Raw genomic sequence first — 11,863 nt, 5'->3', positions numbered from 1 at the left:
GGTATCGAATATTCACAGAAACAGGACGCATTTAATTTCCTCCTCCTTCCCTTTCACTCTTCTGTTTTCTTCTTTCTTCTATTGTAGGCTATCCATTCTCTGAATCTTCGGTCCCGATGCTTCTCTGCCTACTCTGGTCGACCTGTTGCTAACAGATCAAGGTGTGCCCGGCAGCGAGTGTTCAGAGGCTAGCAAACCTGCAACAGTGCCGCTGGTGCTTATCACATTACAATTTTTTCAACCTTCTTTTGAGTAATTTAACCCAATGCCTTATCTTTGTTCTCTTTCAAGAAGCCAGTGTCTATTGATCAACAGAAGTATTAGTACCGAAAACAGAGGAGAAAAAGCGCGGAAATTAATGGGGTCATCTTTGTTTGGCGAGGCATGCATGACGGAGTAGAATCCCACTTGAGATACCGTGTGAGACGGTCCAAAGTAGTTTGGTCAGCTGTTCCTTAATGTAGCGCGCACTCCAATGTAGGACTAACTGTATATGGGAGGGATGGGCCTCCTTATTTTTCATTTCTGTATGTGAAGAAAAGCATTTGCACACGTAAAAGGATCTTTATCTTAACTGTACTACGTACGTATGTAGCTAACTAGGCTATAGTTTCGTAACTATTTTTTTTTTTGAGGAAATTGTTTCGTAACTGTTTGACAGCTGACGCGCACACTAACAGACCATATACTGCATGCAGGAGACAAGTCGATCGAAGGGTCATCTACATATATAATGGCTCCGTTTGGCTCGCTGAAACTTGACTGAATTGGCTGAAAAATACTGTTCTGGCTGAATTGTTGTGAGAGAAAAATACTATTTCGGTTGAAAAAATAAGCTAAATAGTGTGGATTATAAGGTAAGCCGAACGTGGTCAGTATATCATCTTATTCCAACTATCATTCCAACATTTGCATTTTCCATATATAATATATAGATATAGATCATCTTATTCTCATGTATTGAACTTTATCTCCTTTGATTTGTTTACTTTGTTTATATTTTCTTTAAAGTTTTGTTTTACATGGTTTTAAATTGTCCGCTTTGCTATAGTTTTTTATAGGGTCTAACCCTACGGTGTTGCCAATTTTTCCAGTACTGCCGCTAATTATATTTTAGTTCGCTTAAACACCCTATTTGATTTAGCCACGATATATTTTTAGCACCCTGATCCTAACCGAGTTAGGTATTCATTCTTTAGTCTAGATAGAGTACTATAATATATGTTTCTCATTTAACTTATTTAATTAATAAATGATGTAATAAACTATTAAATAATTATTGAATAATTGAATATTGAATGTTGATTGCAGTTGCAGAAGTGAGTATGTTGATTGATATAAAGAATGTTATGTAAGTAATGGACCTTGAAATATATGCTCCTAGATCTTGTACATATATTTGACTATTTGTGTTCATAAAATTTTGTCTAGTTAAATGTTTCTCAGCATAATTAATTGAGAATTTTCATGTTTCCTATAAACCACTAAATGAAATAGCTTCCGCTATAGCTTTAATTTTAGAGGAGACCACCACTAAATGTCATAGTCCGCTATTTAAAAAATTGGTGTTTATATCATTTGGATTGCAATTTGGCCGGCTACTCAAATTTGTTAATTGTATCACTCAAAAAAAATTGTTAATTGTAACATGTACATATATATGTGGCTGGCTCCTTGGTTTTATGTTTTTTTCTTTTCTATTGACTTCATGTTTTTCAAAATAATTGCATGAGTAGGTAATAATAAAGTATATATATGGAAATTTTGGGGTAATTTTTTGTTAATAGATGTGGTGGCCGGTGCTTTATCTACATGTTTATGGACATTTTTTTTATTTTCTCCGCTTAGTGTGGTAATTTATAGGCCTTAAGAAGGACTGATGTGGAAGCACGTTTTATAACGTTCATATGTGGTTGGCTACTTGGCCTCATGTTTCTCATTCTTTTCTATGGGCTTCATGCTTTTCTTAATAAATGGCATGAGTGGTTAATAGTAATAGAGTAGATAAGAGTATTTTGAGCTACAGGTTTTTAGTTATGGTTGTAGTGGGTAATTTATCTATATGTCTGGGCATTTTGATTTTAATTTTTTATGACTAAATGTGGTAATAGGGCTTGAGAAAAAGGTGGATACTCTTTCTGTTGGCCAAATACTAATAATAGATGTAGTATCTATTGGTCAGCAGAAGCATCGAAAACAACAGAACAAAAGGCATGAAAAATAATGGGGAGTCATCCAGGTTGGCGGGCGGCCGTTTGCCAGGATCAGAATCCACTTGATGCCGTGTGAGACTATCCAAGGCAGTTTGGCAAACTGCGTCTTAATGTAGTGCCCACTCCAAATCTAGAACAAACTGTAATAAGTCTACTCTCGATAGTATGAGCTAATTCATACCTCTAATAAAAAAATTCCTTCAATTATCCTAACTTTTAGCAGCATTAATAGACCCATATGATACTCTTACATAATCTCGAAATCTATGTGTTTACAACACCTCCAGTGTGAAGAAAAAGTGAACCATGGACAACATAAATCGAACCAAGAACACGGGAAAGCGTGAACCATGGTTGTCAGATTCCAAATCGACACTTGCAGACGCGTGAAACCGAAACAATAAAATAAGACAGCAGCCGTGTGCATGCAAGTTCTGTCCAATGAAACACTGACACATAGAGGTTTGTTTATTCAGACGTAGGTCTCAGCACTGGAGGTTCGAAGGAATTGAACTTTGTCAGTTCGGTTCAATCTTAACGCTGGAGCCGGCCTTAGAGCAAGGCTAATAATACAGTCGGTTTGCTGGCTGTAAGATTTCTTGTAGCCTTCTCTCAGCCCACTCATACAGTAGTTAGCTGTTTACAATTAATACATGGCCCACTTGTCTCTCTCACAGACTTTCTTGGTTCTTGTGCCCAAGCCGACTGTAAGCTTACAGCCCGCTTCTTCTCTCTCTCCTCCCCTCTCTCCTCCACCTCAGCATTTAGTCGACTTACAGCCTGTTATTATACTTGCTCTTATGCTTTGATCTCTAGAGATAGTTTTTCTCTCTCTTCTAACTCTCTCTTCTATTAAGTTATCGTCATTGGAGCTGCCCTAAGCTGTGAGAAATGGGCCTTCTGTTTTTTCATTAATGTGTTCCAAAAAAGATATATTTCAATCTTTACGGCACTATGTATATGTACATAGTAGAATAATTGGATAAATTATAAACTAGCTATCAGTACGTAGCAAGGCTAAAGTTATGTAAGACTCTCAACAGCTGCAGAATCTGCTGGACAGCGGATATGCCAACATTAACCGACGTATACGTTGGATGGACACTTTCAATTTGAAGGTCTTTGACGATTGACATGGACATGAACTGACGTATAAGTTAGTACCAGTGACCTGATGACCGGGGCAAAGAAGGGAGTTCCGGCTTCCGAGTTGGTTAGTTCATCGCCGCTCATCAAGCTCTCTATATAAACCCCGTCTTGGTGCCCTTAGACTGCACACAAGCAATACATTAGCTAGCAGTGGCAGTGGCAACACATTACACACAGAGACACGTCTGCATTCCATATAGCTAGATAGCCGGCCAGGTACTGGGAGTGCGTCTGGTAGTTGCAACTAGCTATCATGGCGTCCTACATTGGCAACAAAACTATGATCACGTTCACAGCGGCCCTGACAATTCTTGCTGTGATAACCATGATGGTCGAGGCCCGAGACCTGTCCACCTCCACCGGTGGATATGGCGAGGAGGCCATGAAAGTGAGGCATCAGCAGTGGATGGCGGAGCATGGCCGCACCTACAAGGACGAGGCCGAGAAGGCGCGCCGGTTCCAGGTATTCAAGGCGCGCCGATTTTGTTGACAGGTCCAATGCCGCTGGCGGCAACAGTTATCAGTTGGCGATCAACGAGTTCGCTGACATGACCAACGACGAGTTCGTGGCCATGTACACTGGCTTCAAACCTGTGCCAGCAGGGGCAAAGAAGATGTCCGGTTTTAAGTACGAGAACCTTAGTCTTTCAGACGCCGACCAGCAGGCGGTTGACTGGAGGCAGAAAGGTGCAGTCACCGGCATCAAGAACCAGGGCCAATGTGGTAACTATATACGTATTTGATAATTTGTATTTGATACAGTAGTACATCTTCTAGACATCTACGTACCATCGCATCGATCGTCCTTGCTGCAAATAAAATGCATGCATGTATGCGCAGGTTGTTGCTGGGCATTCGCTGCAGTGGCGGCCGTGGAGGGCATCCACTAGATCACGACGGGCAACCTGGTGTCGCTATCGGAGCAGCAGGTGCTGGACTGCGACACCGACGGGAACAATGGCTGCAGCGGCGGCTACATTGACAACGCCTTCCAGTACATCATCAGCAACGGTGGCCTCGCCACCGAGGACGCCTATCCGTACACCGCTGCGCAGGGCAGGTGCCCGTCGTCGGTCCAGGCGGCGGTCACCATCAGCAGCTACCAGGACGTGCCAAGCGGCGACGAGGCAGCGCTCGCCGCAGCCGTCGCCAACCAGCCGGTGGCCGTGGCTATCGACGCGCATAACAACTTCCAGTTCTACAGTAGCGGGGTGTTGACCGCGGCCACCTGCGGCACGCCCAACTTGAACCATGCCGTCACGGCGGTGGGCTACGGCACGGCGGAGGATGGGACCCCGTACTGGCTGCTCAAGAACCAGTGGGGGCAGAGCTGGGGAGAGGGAGGATACCTCAGGCTCGAGAGAGGCACAAACGCCTGCGGTGTCGCCCAGCAAGCCTCCTACCCGGTCGCATGATGTTGATCAACTATATATCTAAATAACGTAAGGATCGGAGATAATAATATAGTCTACATACATGAAGGCATGCAGAAGAAAGACTAATAAGGAATAAAGCATGCTCACATATATATTGATAGTAATACAAATTACACAATTGTTATGCAATACTCCAAAATACATGTAACATTGTAAGTTTGCAAAGCATGAGTCGAGGCTATATTGGGTCCTCTTCTTACCGCCTTTCTTTCTCTTGTTGTATTGGGTCCGTTTGTTGGGTTGCTCGGCCACCTTCTTGGTGGTGCTTTGTAAATCTGCGCTACGATGATTCTCTCGTAGTTGCGTTGTTGTAAACTATATTCCTCTTAATAAAAAACGTGCTTAGGCACGGTCGAGAAAAAAAAAGTCGAGGTTGTAAGCAGTATGGGAGCATGACATAACTCCCATCTACTAGCACATTCTTGGATCAGCTTATGCTATTTGTTCTTTGATAAATAAATCAAGGAAAATAATTTATTCGTGGTATCGTATCTAGCATGATCGGCTGTGCTGCCTGCGGCTGCGGGCAGCAGCTAGCCGCAAGACACAGTTATAGTAAAGTTCCTGTGCAGTTGTGCCTTGCGACTGCTGCAGCCGTAGCCGTAGCCGTAGCCAGCAGAAGCAAGCACGGCCGTCCATGACAACTTTGTATGAAGAACATGCCTTGGCGTGTTTATCTGCACAGGATCCAGCAAGTTGTGTGCAGCAGACTTCAATACTGAACCAGGCCATGTCTTCTGTGATGCATGCAGGAATAGCTTCAACAAGGGCCAACATATCATTCGGTGGTTTCTACGATGGCTTCTAATGGATCATATGATCAAAACAGACTATCATCATGTACGTTGCCCTCGTAACAGGTAGGAACTTCCTAGATATGCAAATTGAGTAATAACCAAGATTAATTAATACCTTCAAAGATCAATGAATAGATGACAGACTTCATCGTCTCAAATTGAGTATGTATCGGTATTGGTTGCTATCGTAATTCTTCGTGTGCCAAAGGATTAAACAGTTATTCTTGTTTGGCACAAATCAAGCCTATATATACATGCTGAATAACCAAGATTTGTAGGCACATCAAATTGCCATATCAGCCTCTCACTACTTGAAACGTCAAATTCCCTCACGGTTTCGAATATTTTTGACAGTAATTGCATAAACCATCAGGATAATTAACATTATCTTGACGGTTTTTATAAAACACACATGAAAATTAATATTATCTTGACAATTCCTGGAAAACACATAGGAAAATTAAATAACCGATAGGAAAATTCCTAATTAACCTGACCATTGTTCACAAACAGATACATCTCATACATAGTTATATGACTAAGTGAGTGATGTTTCTATTTGTGAAGGATGTATAGTCTCACTTTATTAAAATTGCCTGAATTTTTATTGAATGCTTATGGATCCAAAATACATTATTGTGTCAATTTGCTGAATTTTATGATCAAATTTAGTTATTATTGTAATTATTTGATGAATTACCATATAATAAATGTAATAATATCTAGACTTGGTTAGGAAAATCTACAAACTTGCATGACAACATGATTTTTATGTACAATCATTGCATAAAGATTTCAAATGATTTTGACAAAGTAGTATTGCGCATTGTTCACAAATGGATACGTCTCGCACATAGTTATATGACCAAGTGAGAGTTGTATCTATTTGTAAAGGATATATAGTCTCAATTTATTAAAATTGCCCGAATTTTTATTGAATGCTTATGGATCCAAAATACATTATTGTGTCAATTTGCGGAATTTTTTGATCAAATCTAGTTATTATTGCAATTATTCATTGAATTACCATATAATAAATATAATAATATCTAGACTTGGTTAGGAAAATCTACAAACTTGCATGACAACATGATTTTGATGTACAATCATTGCATAAAAATTTCAACCGATTTTAACAAAGCGGTATTGCGCATTCATAAATGGATATGTCTTATACATAGTTATATGACTAAGTGAGAGATGTTTCTATTTGTGAAGGATATATAGTCTCAATTTAATAAAAATGCTTGATTTTTTTATGAAATACTTATGGACCCAAAATATGTTGTTGTGTCAATTTGTGGAATTATTTGACCAAATTTAGTTTTTATAGCAATTATTTGTTGCATTACCAAAGTATAAATGTAACAATATCTAAACTTGGTTAGGAAAATCTACAAAATCGCATAACAACATGATTTTGGTGTATGCTTATTGCATAAAAAATTCAGATGATTTTAATAAAGCGGTACTCATGTCAAACTTTGTAGTTTGCACACCTCACATCAATTTTGAACTCGTATGGACTTCAAATTTTAACAAAGCCTTACAAATACCACAAGATAAGGAGATATGAGTTATCGAAAATCTTGGAAATAGTTCACTGTATTTTATATTTTAATTGAAACAAGTTGTAAATTATATGCTAATCTCAAAATTGTATTGAATTTATCCTCTTTTGTTTATAAATTATAGCTCGGGCTGTGCTACGCCGAGCAGCTAGTCGAAGGAGGCTGTGCTAGTGGATACATGGCGCTCAGTTCACTTTGTAGTTTGTCGAAGGAGGCTGTGCTACGTCGAGCAGCCGAACTATTCGCTCCAAACGCGTCGTTTAGCGTGCCTGGGCAGACGAGAGCCTTCAACTGCACGAACCCCCCTCCTCAGGTAAAAATCTCAACTATTGTTCCTGATGCTTTTTATCCTATACTGGTACCGAGCAGTGAACTGATTCACTTGTGGAAAGATTCATTTGCAGGAACGAGCGGCGTACTTCTCGGGCGTGCCGAGGAGCGATTGGCCGAAGGCAGTAGACGCCCAGCCAACCACTCAGCTAGAGGAAGGTCCCGTCAGTGCCTCGTCGGAGTCCAAAGTTGAAGGTGCTGGTCGGACGGAGAGTCCCCCCGGTGTTGGACAAGGTCTGGGGGAAAAGGGCAGCGACAGATGAGCCAGCCCGCAAGAAGAGGAAGACGGCAGGTGTAGCTCCCCGCAAGCCGGGCGACATCTCGCTTGGCAGTGATCAGACCACTCGGACACGGAGTGCGGCGATGTTCGAGTGGTCACATGATGATGGGGCTCTAGTAGCTCCTCCTTCGAGCACTGAGGCGCCACTGTGCAACACGCGCGCGGAGGTGCAGTCGAAAGGAGGGGAGGAAGTCCCTAAGCAGGAGGCGGAGGAGAGACCGACCGTGGGGGCCACAAGACCTCCATTCCAGGGCACGTGGGTGGACCCTAGAGCCATGCCTAGGTGCTCAAAGAGGCAACACTGGTTCAGAACTGTCTACCGAGAAGCCACCATGTAAGTATCCTTGCCTTGGAATCATGTGCTATCCGATATTTTTAGTTGTGGTGATTGATGAGCTAATCTGATGTAGATCAGGGCACGCAGAGCATCTGAATCCTTCCATCCAGACTGGCGAGCAACCGGGGCTACTCCCAGCGTGGAGACCATGCCAGCAGGCTCCGTCTCGGAGCCCCGGGCGCTCGGTGGTCTGTGGAGGAGTCGACCACCGCTGCCGGTGGAGTTGGTGGTGGAGAACGGTTGGCGATGGTGGTGGACGAGTCGGCGACGATGCTAGGAGCAACGGCGAGAGCCATCGGGTCTTCGGAGGCAGATGCTAGAGCTGCTGACGCCGTGCTGGAGTCTTGGCGGAGAGGCCGGTGGTGCCGAAGGAACAGGCGGCACTCCCTGAGACATCGGAGGGCGTGGTCAAACACGCTGTGCGGCCACCGAGCCCCCAGGTGGCGCCACCAGCTGCGGAGGAAGAGGACGAGGTGGAGGAGATTGAGTGTGAGGAATCATGACCTCAAGCCATCCGGATCCTCCACAAGCGGGGGATGAAGTGGTGGTCGTGGAAGAGGACACCACCAGGGAGGTGAGGAAGCTAGAGTCCACCCTTTCCATAGCCATGAAGTAGATCAAGGTTAGTATTGCATTGATAATGTCTGTCTTTGGTGTTGGAGAATAGGGTTCTTTATAATCTTGATGCTGTTGCAGGGCATAGCACGAACTACCGAACAACAACGACATCTGATCAAGAGGGTGGAGCCCCTTGCCGAGGAGAATGCAAAACTAAAGGAGGCTATGGCGCTGATGGAGAAAACGTCCAAAGGGCCTAGCGCAAATGAGATCTTGCCGAAACAAACGCGAGGGTCTTAGAGTACCAGAAGGGGCTTTATCCGAGCAGCTGGCGACCGTGTCTGAGCAGTTGAGGCGCAACTCTGAGCAGCTAGAGTGCAGCTCTGAGCAGCTGAGAAGCGTCTCCAAGCAGAGAAAAGGTACTATAGATCGGTGAAATTGTTCTGTATTGCTGAACAACTTTTATGTTGCTGATAATCATCACTTTTGTAGAGCAAGATGTGAAGCTCGGCCAGTTGCGTTAGGTTGTCAGTCAGCTCCAAGAGGAGAAGGGGAAGGTGTCTGGGCGAGCGGAGAAACTAGTCGAGGAGCTGAGAGGTGAGTAGTTCGTGGTCGGAGTTATTGCTGAAGTGACTTCTTCGTTTGATGGATCCTTTCGGTGCCTGCAGAATATCACCAAAGGACCAGGGCGTAGTTCAACGTGCTGGAGCTAGAGGCCTAAACCCAGAGGAGAAAACTCGATGCCATGGTGGTCGGAGTCAGGCCGGTGCTTGACTACATCGACATGGAGGCACCTCATCATCCCGACAATAGGCCACCTTGTCCAGACACCATCATCGATAGGGTGCAAGGCGGCATGGGAGAACTTCAAAAGCTTCAACTGCGAGGCCACTATCTCTATCGTGATGGACGCCCTGGTGGTGGTTCGGTCTCACTATCCTACGATCAACCTTCAAGCAATAGGGGTGGATTCACCAGAGGGATGGGTGCGACGAGACAGGAGCAGCTGAAGGACGAGGTGGAGGACACGACAAAGAAGCTGGCCAGCGATGTTGACCTATTCGGCAAGGTGGATGGTGATGGCCAAGCCTAGTGATCTGAGTGGAGAGGAGCTGTATGTAACAGCTGGAGAGGATAGTTAAATGCGCGAGGGCATAAACAAACATTTATGTATGTGTATAGATGTTGTATGCAGACATGTGCATGTTTATGCGTCTTGATAATACTTTCGGTGAAAAATATATGTAGTGTTAACCCTAACACAATTATACGTGGTATAAGTAGTGTCCGAGCAGTTAGTTCTTTACTGGGCTCTTGGCCTTGGCTAGCCCGTATTCCATAACGTTGAGCGTGGAGCCCATGCACGTGTGGGAGGAATAGACGTGACCAAGGAACCACAGCCAACCACCCATAACGCAGAGCGTGGAGCCTATAGCATGTGTAGGGAGAGATCAGAGATTGAGTTTTCTCCAAAGAACACAGAGCGGAACGTGTGCTGCTCGATGGTTGGCAAAATATCTTAGAGATATTTTAGTATGGAGAAACATGGAGGAGCGTTTATGGAGATCATGTATTGGAGTTTGTTAAGGAGTAACTTAGAGCTAGCGATAGCAAATGGAGATAAAACCGTAGTGGAGAAATAACAGAGACAAATTATGGCGACAAAAACTTCATTCATTATGGAGTGGAGAGTACATATCTGGAGCGTTTCAAGGATAGAAACGTATAAGGTGCTCGTTGTGCCATGAATTGGGGATATCAATTCCGTCCAAGTCACATAGTCGGTAAGACCCTGGTCAAGTAACCTCTTTGACCATGTAAGGCCCTTCCTAGGGGGAGGAAAGTTTGTGCATCCCATCGGTTTCCTATTTTTTGCGGAGAATGAGGTCGCCGACAACAAATGAACGACCTTTGATGTTGCGATTGTAGTATCTTCACAAGCCTTCTAAATATTTGGCTATGCAGATGCAAGTGATCAGGCGTTCTTCTTCGGCCCTATCGACGTCTTCTGTCCGAACAGCTGCGACTTGCTCTTCATTATAATGTTCCACCCTAGATGCTCGGAAGGCAATGTCCACTGGAAGTATGGCTTCTAAGCCATAGACCAAAAAGTATGGAGACACACTGGTGCTGCGACTAGCTTGAGTGCGTAGTCCCCAGACCATAGTTGGGAGCTCTTTGAGCCATCTGCTCGGATGCTTTTCCTCTTTCTGATATAGCCTCTTTTTTAGGGCATCGAGGATCATGCCATTCGCCCGTTCGACCTAGCCGTTGGCTCTAGGATGGGCAACAAAAACGTATTTGATAGAGATGCATCGGTCTTCATAGAAGTCCCAAACATGGTGCCTAGTGAATGTAGTTTCAAGGTCGGTGATAATGCTGTTCAAGAGACCGAATCTATGGATGATATCTTTGAAGAGCTCGACTGCCTTCTTTGTAGTGGCCAAAACAAGCGGTTTGTATTTGATCCACTTGGAGACCTTATCAATGGTGACGTACACGTACCAGAAACTACCTAGCACTGGCTTGAAAGGCCTGATCATGTCCAGTCCCCAGCATGCGAAGGGCCAATAAGCTAGGATGGTCTGCAGTTCTTGCGCTGGCATGTGTATTTGCTTGGCGAAAAATTGGCATCCTTCACAATATCAGACGAGGTCTTCTGCATCGATGATGGCCGTGGGCCAGAAAAAACTAGCTCAGAAAGCTTTGCCGACCAGGTTTCTCAAGGCCACGTGATTGCCACAGGAATCATAGTGAATTTCAAGAAGTAGTTTCACTCCCTCTTCTTGGGTGATGCATTTCTACAGTATCCCTTCCTTGGCACTTTTTCTCATCAAGTTCCCGTCTACCAGCACGTAATGCTTACTGCGACGGATTAGGAATTTAGTTTCAGTCTTGTCGGTGGGTACATCGGTGCTGGTGAGGTACTTGATGAACTGTTCCCTTCAATCGGCGGCCGACAAAGGTACTTGTAAGTACCAGCTACTCGGCGGGTGGGATTTCTTGAACTTCCTTCTCTTCCTTAATGAATGGCGTAAAGAGGTCTTGAACGAAAACCCTAGGCGGAACCATGGTACGAGAAGATCCTATCTTAGATAGGTGGTCGGCAAGCTGATTTTGATCTCGTACCATATGGTGGCACTCGATACCGTAGAACTTTCCTTTGAGTTTCCTAATTTTGGCGCAATATGC

At 44.1% G+C, this 11,863-nt stretch overlaps 1 pseudogene; it reads left to right on the top strand.

The window, feature by feature from the left end:
• Positions 1 to 3,613: 3,613 nt before the first annotated feature.
• Positions 3,614 to 4,948, top strand: LOC136482071 (senescence-specific cysteine protease SAG39-like; annotated as a pseudogene).
• The last annotated feature ends 6,915 nt before the right edge of the window (positions 4,949 to 11,863 follow it).

Source organism: Miscanthus floridulus, chromosome 9, assembly GCF_019320115.1.
Source record: "Miscanthus floridulus cultivar M001 chromosome 9, ASM1932011v1, whole genome shotgun sequence".
NCBI lineage: Eukaryota > Viridiplantae > Streptophyta > Magnoliopsida > Poales > Poaceae > Miscanthus > Miscanthus floridulus.
Note: the sequence above shows the minus strand (reverse complement) of the source record. Positions and strands in the feature narration are given on the sequence as shown.